Below are 7,042 nucleotides of genomic sequence, written 5' to 3'. Positions count from 1 at the left end.
TTGTACTCTGACTGTTGTACTATATGTGAATTATAGTATCCGCTGCTGTTTCTTTTCTGTAATGTAATTATCTCTGGCTCTGGATATATGTATGTATGGATTGATATGAACAACAGATGAGGAAACCGATAGAAAGAAAAGAAAAAAAAAAAGAGAGGCAATAGAACGATCAGATGAATCCTTTCGCTACACGGATCTTGGGGTCGTCACAATTTATTTGCTGCTTCTTAAATTAACATCAACTACACAATTAGCACCAACTGAAACAATTTCATGAGTGCTATTGTAGGAAGGCTTTAGTAGTGCATTTAACAGGGATTAAAACCGCTACTAAATGAAACACAGTAAAAAATATAATGCAAAAATAAATAAATTGCACTAAACTTTAAAAGAGATGCATGAATATAACACACTTTAACAATAGCTACACAATCAGCACCAACTCTGAGAATGAACAATTCCATTGGATCAATTCTATTGTCTAAGATAGCCAATCAATACTCATTGTGAACAATACTTCATGTCAATAAAACTTCAATTTGATCTTCATGTTTGATGAAAAATTTTGACTGAGATTACTTCAAGAAGACTCCACATTGATTTCCATACTCAGCAAACAAAATGAACTTTTAAAGGGGCAATTGAACAAATACCTAGAGTGCAGTTTGTTGGGTTGAAGATTTTATTAGTGGCAGCATCTAATGTAGGTACAACCCTGCAATCAAGATCTGAACTGTGATAGACCAAACTCTTAACTATCAAGATATTACTCGCTTTGGGCTAAGAGCCTCATAATTTTGTCTTGTTAATGTAACTTCCTAGTACGTCACCCATCCCAAAATTATTCCGGGATGAGCACGCTTAACTGTAGAGTTTCTTATGAAAATTTCAGCCATTACACGAAATGACGTCTTGATATTTAAAAGTTTAGCCTATTTTACTTAATGGGGTTCATAAGAAAAAATAATAGAATCTATAAAATCATTCAATTCCCTACTTTCATTTGCAATTTTAGCTCCATATTTGCCCAGAATGGTTGCATTACACGTAGCAGGTCAGTCTTTGGCTAGCGAAACCACTGAAGAAATTGTTCGATCATTCCCCAAGTCAGAATTCCACAACTCTAGAGTATTAGGTGCACGGGCCATGAAGAAATCAGTGCTGCATTAGCGAGTATTCTCAATTGTTATAGGTCGAGTACATAGCAAAAGGGGCCTACTCTCAATCCTTAGGTCAAGGCAGCCTGGGTGACTACAAGCTTTAGGCCTTTCACTTTAAGCATTATATGGAACCTCACTATGAAGCTCCTTAATGAATCCCTTGGCTCATGCTTCATATGTAGGAGAACTTGCGAGCCCTTTGGAGGTTTCAAGACACTAGAAAAAATGAATCACAAACATGTTTAAACGTCGAGAAGGAGGTTATCACTCACACCAATAGCAAGTGAACCACATCAATACCAACTCCTTGAGGGTTGTGAAGAATAAAGGATATTTCAAGGTCTCATCAATGTTTAGGAGGGAGGTTATGCATTCGAATATGGAAACATTATCCATCGTGTTAGTCTTACCCATATATGATTCCAACTATGGCACTTTGAACTTAGTAGGTGGGCTAACCTATACAATCTCCCTTGAGAAAGCAATGGCAAACTCATACTCAACACTTCTAGCTCGCCTGGTCAACGAGTTATATTTCTCATCACTCATTAGCATGCATGTGTGATCAGATACTGGAAACAAAGTAAGTGCTTGGTCATTCAATCTTTTGTGACAAACTACATAGTAAAATTAACCCTCAGGGATATTGTCTCTTTGTGATCACCCTTGGAGCTTGCTCAAGGCATCTAGGATCGCTTTCATTATCTTCTCCTCTTTCTCCTATAAGTCGCGACAACAATAAGTTGCGACGAGCAGTGTAATTGATGTTCTTCATGTTCACTGATGGCTTAGGGGCACTCAACTCATTGAGGTGTGCCTACTTTTTCATAATTAGCATCAATCCAAGCTCTACACAACAACTAAGATGATGTTGAATTTAAATTTGTCTGTTGAAGACACCCTACCTTGCAGGCCAACTCTGTGAGCATGCAACCTAGAGCTTGTGTGAGAATCAGGAGTAGAGAGTAAAGTTGTAATGAATGCTCAAGATGTTTAAAATCTCAATTTATCAGAAAAACATTGACTAAGAAAATGATCCAAATGATATAAAAAATTCAAAATACTCATCTTCACATTTTACTTATAAAGTTCTAATGGCAATAAGAAAGGCTACACCCTTAAAAAAGTAAAAAAATACAATGTTACATAGATTACCTTAGACACATGTTACCTTCTAAAGAGTGGGTATAAAGCTCTGATAATGTCTCTGGACAAGCTCAATAATGTCGAGTGTATATGAGTGAGTTCGAGTGTATATGAATGAGTTTGATAGTGTTGAGAATGTATTAGGAAAGTCTATGAGTGAATGTCGAACAAGGGTTGATTGATGGTTGAATAACGTTTGGGAGCCACTGGCATCCTGTGCTGAGCCTAGCAAGTGTACATAGGTTGCAGAGAATGAACTCAACAGTCAACTGATCACAATAGGTCGACCTAAGGATTCATTAGGTAAGAACTTTCCCATAAGTGGACTTGGATATATGGTGATGCACTCACCCCTTGTCAAGGGTGAATTACTATGATGGTTGCCTTCCTTCCACAAGAAAAGTGTCAATTTACTTGATTGACATGATCCTCCATTGCTCCTCCTCCCCAAGGTTGACCTTCCTTTATAGGCCAAGCAAGTGGCCCTAATGTCCTTGGGTGAGTTCCTCTATTGGGCCTACTAGATGGAAGTCCCATCTATGTAACCCACCAATACCTCCTAAATACCTATGAAAGTATGTGCGAGTATACGCATGATATAACAAAATCATTAGTAACTTCATAATTACTAAATAACAAAAGCAATTTAGTTTTATGAATCATTTAATACTTGGCCAACACTTCCTTTGCAAAATATAAGCACTAAAGTTTATCAAAATGACAACTTCGATTAACAAATCAGCTATAATGTAAAACTTTCATTCGGCTCTCCATGTGCAAGTACAGAAATGAAAAAGTACACATTTCCAGCGCTACAAACGTCCTTTTGAAAGACAATAATAATACTTCCATATACTCAAGTTTTTCTAATAATATTCCAGCTTGCACTTCATAATAACTGCTTTGTCAAACGCATTCACTCATATAATATTTACAATCTATAATACAATCTCGAATGTGCTGCATGCCATTCACCGAATGTGCAATGTGGTTAGATCAAACTTGGTTTCAATACAGAAGTCTGGAAGTGCTCTGCACCCTCTATCAAGATGTTCCATGTATACTTCGGCCAATCTTGTCCTTAAAAACTCAAGATTCACCCAAAGAAATAGGTTAAAAACAAATATAGATAAAACAATATTTTTAAATTTATATAATTTAGGCTTTGTTTGGGGCAGCTTTCTTGCTGCTTCTCAAAACAACTTTTTATTAAAAAGTTGTTTTAAAAAGCAGCAAGAAAGCCATCCCAAATGAGGCCTTAATCTAATAATTACATATATTAAAATACTTGGAATGGAAGATGAACCTTATCATCTGCAAGGTCAAGTTGAGGCGTGCAGTTTGTACAATGTATGAGATGATGGGTCTCCTTGAGTTCTCCTCGCTTGCAGATTGGGCACCATATTCTGTTCTTTAAGGCCTTGATAATTTAAAATAAGTCCAATCGTGTGAGCTAGGCACAACTAGTAAGTTCAATATGACTACCAGGTTATACTGTGCCATGATCATAAAATGCTCTTTAGTTCACTAATAAATTACAAGTTTGTCGGGTTATACTGTGCAAAAACTACACTTAGCACCCTGGGAAAGAAAAAAGGTCATATTTTGTCAACCAAATAAGTTTTACAAGTTTTAATCTGCTTTTTGTGTCCAAGGGTTTATCAAGGACATTTAAAAACTTAATATATGTTTGTCTTACAACTACAAGAATGTTTCCGAATCCAGAATGCAATTAGACTTCGTATGTTATTGGCAAAAGAGATCTGTTCAGGTTTAGGCTATGAAGAAACCCTGATTCCTCGAGTGTCATCCCCATGATCTGTTAAAATAGATAACAATGATCCGATCTTCCATCTACTTTTATATAAGCCAATAAGAAAAGCTATGGTTGAGATAAGAGCAAGTTCAGTTCGTTCTCTTATGATCATGACATCTCTACATTTAATAAACAACACATATCTACATCTTAAGGTATAAATGAATAACAAAAATACAACAACAACAACAACAAGCCTTTATGTCACCAAATGGGGTCAGCTACAAGAATCCTTTTTCTCCATTGTGCCATGTTAAAAGTGAATTTCTCATTGAAAACTAATATATAAAGGTCATTTCTAATATATTCTAATCAAATCTTTTTAGGTCTACCTCTACCTTTCTTAACATAAGTCAAATCTAAAACATCCACTTTTCTAACCCTGACATCGTAAGGCCGCTTATTTATGTGACCTAATCATCTAAGATGACTCTCTCTAATCTTATCTTCCATTGGAGCTACTCCAATCTTTTCATGTATATGCTCATTTCGTATCCTTTCTCTAAGAGTATAGCCACTCATCCACCTGAGCATCCTCATCTCTGCAACAATTTATTTAATATTATGCTTCTCTGTTAATGACCAATATTATGCACCATAAAGCACTGCAGATCTAACCACCATCTTACATAATTATGCCTTAGGTTTGAGGGAGACTTTTCTATCACACAACAAGCCTGATGCATTCCTCCAGTTCAAACATCCAACTTGATTTCTACTAATAATAACTCTATCTATTTCACCATCACTATGAACAATAGACCCAAGATATCTAAAATGTGTACTCTTATTAATGACTTGATCATCCAAAGTAACAATCCCCCACAAGAACTATTATTACTAAAATTACACTATGTATATTCAATATTAGATCAACTCAAACAAAAGCTTTTAGACTCTAAGGTTGACCCCATAATTCAAGTTTACCTTCAAGACCCTCTCTAGTATTATTAACAAGAAGAATATCATTAAAAAAAAAAAGCATACAACAAGGTAAAACCTCTTGCAAATATCTAGTGAGAACATCCATGATTAAAGCAAAAAGATATGGGCTTAAGACTGATCCTTGATGTAATTCAACTGAAATAGGAAAATATTAAAAAAAAAAACTAAAATAGGAAAATACTTGGTTAAACCACTTTGTGTCTAAATAGAAGTAATAGCTCATGCATATATATCCTTAATGACTTGAATATAAGCATTATTAACCCCATTTTTTTTCTAGAGCTCTCCATAGCAATTCTTTTGGAACTTTATCAAATGCTTATCTAAATCAATAAATATTACGCGTAGATCCTCCTTATTCTCTCTATACAATTATTTCAATCTGATCACACATCATAGATTTTTATATACAAATTGTTGCAATTTAGGCTTCCAAGTTTATGGTTTTGATCATAACAAACATTACTAATTGCATTTTTGTGTCTCATAGCATTTAGGGTAGATTATATTTTCACAATAATGAATTTGAATCATAAATTTCAAAATCTATCACTTCAAAGATTTAGAAAAATAATTACAACACTTAAAGAACATATAATCAAACCATGATTAATCCCATTAAAAAATAATATATTATAATTTTATAAATTTTTTTTGAGATATTTAAGTAAATTAAGGCAAATTCACAGACATCGCATACACAAGACTTGAACCCAAAACCTCTTAATTGATAGCCTAGGCTCTCAACCAACATTCCAAGATGAGCTGTGATAAAATCAAAGTATGCTCTAAACATTGAGAAATAATTGGCTTAAAGTTTAATTACTTTCATAAAAAAAAACATGCTATGATGCAACATCATAAAAAAACAATACACCAATAATTGCTTGAGAAAAAGTCAATAAAGATAAAGCATCCAAATAATTTTAAAATTAAAGCAAAGGCTAAGACTTTATTTGGGACAAATTTTTTTACTGATCTTAAATCAATTTTTTAATGCAAAATTTAAGTTTTTTTGTACTAAAAAACTTCCTTAAGAAAAAATAAGAAAGCATGCATAATTGACTAACAATATAATACATGAAATTGTAGGTTGATGACCAAAACTTTTAACTTCATGAACAAGGTTGATGCCCGAAATCCATTTTTACACTTCTAAATCAAAATTTTCATTTAAAACAAGTTTTTTAGTCAAACGGCAACAACTACTTCCTGCTGGAGAAAACTATTAATAAATTTAAAGTATGTTATCAGTCAAAATCAGCGGAAGAACTATAGTAAAAAAGCTTTTACAAAGGAAGATATTTTCAAGTATATATATATATATATATATATCTTCATGCATCTCTTTTAAAGTTTAGTGCAATTTATTTATTTTTGCATTATATTTTAGCATTATATTTTTGCATTATATTCTTTTAAAGCTTTTCCAACTATGAGAATGAACTCTTCATTGGATCAACTCTATTGTCTAGGATAGCCCATCAATACTTCTTGTGAACAATACTTCATGCCAATAAAACTTCAATTTGATCTTTATGTTTGATGAAAAGGATGGAACATAAAAAGCAACAACAATGCTAAAGTATTTACTTTTTGACTAAGATTACGTCAAGAAGACTCCACATTGATTTCCATACTCAGCAAACAAAAGGAGCTTTTAAAGGGGTATTTGAACAAATACCTAGAGTGTAGTTTGCTGAATTGAAGATTTTATTAGTGGCAGTATCTGATGTAGGTACACACCTACAATCAAGATCAAAACTGTGATAGACCAAATTCTTAACTATCAAGATATTATCCGCTTTGGCCTAAGAGCCTCATAATTTTGTCATGTTGGTGTAACTTCCTAATATGTCACCCATCCCAAAATTGCTCTAGGATGAGCACGCTTAACTATAGAGTTTTCTTCTGAAAATTTCAGCCATTATACCAAAAGGTGCCATGATATTTAAAAGTTTAGCCTCTTTTACTT

This window comes from Dendrobium catenatum, unplaced genomic scaffold (assembly GCF_001605985.2).
Source record: "Dendrobium catenatum unplaced genomic scaffold, ASM160598v2 fragScaff_scaffold_853, whole genome shotgun sequence".
In the NCBI taxonomy this organism is placed as follows: domain Eukaryota; kingdom Viridiplantae; phylum Streptophyta; class Magnoliopsida; order Asparagales; family Orchidaceae; genus Dendrobium; species Dendrobium catenatum.
This window is presented reverse-complemented; position numbering follows the sequence as displayed.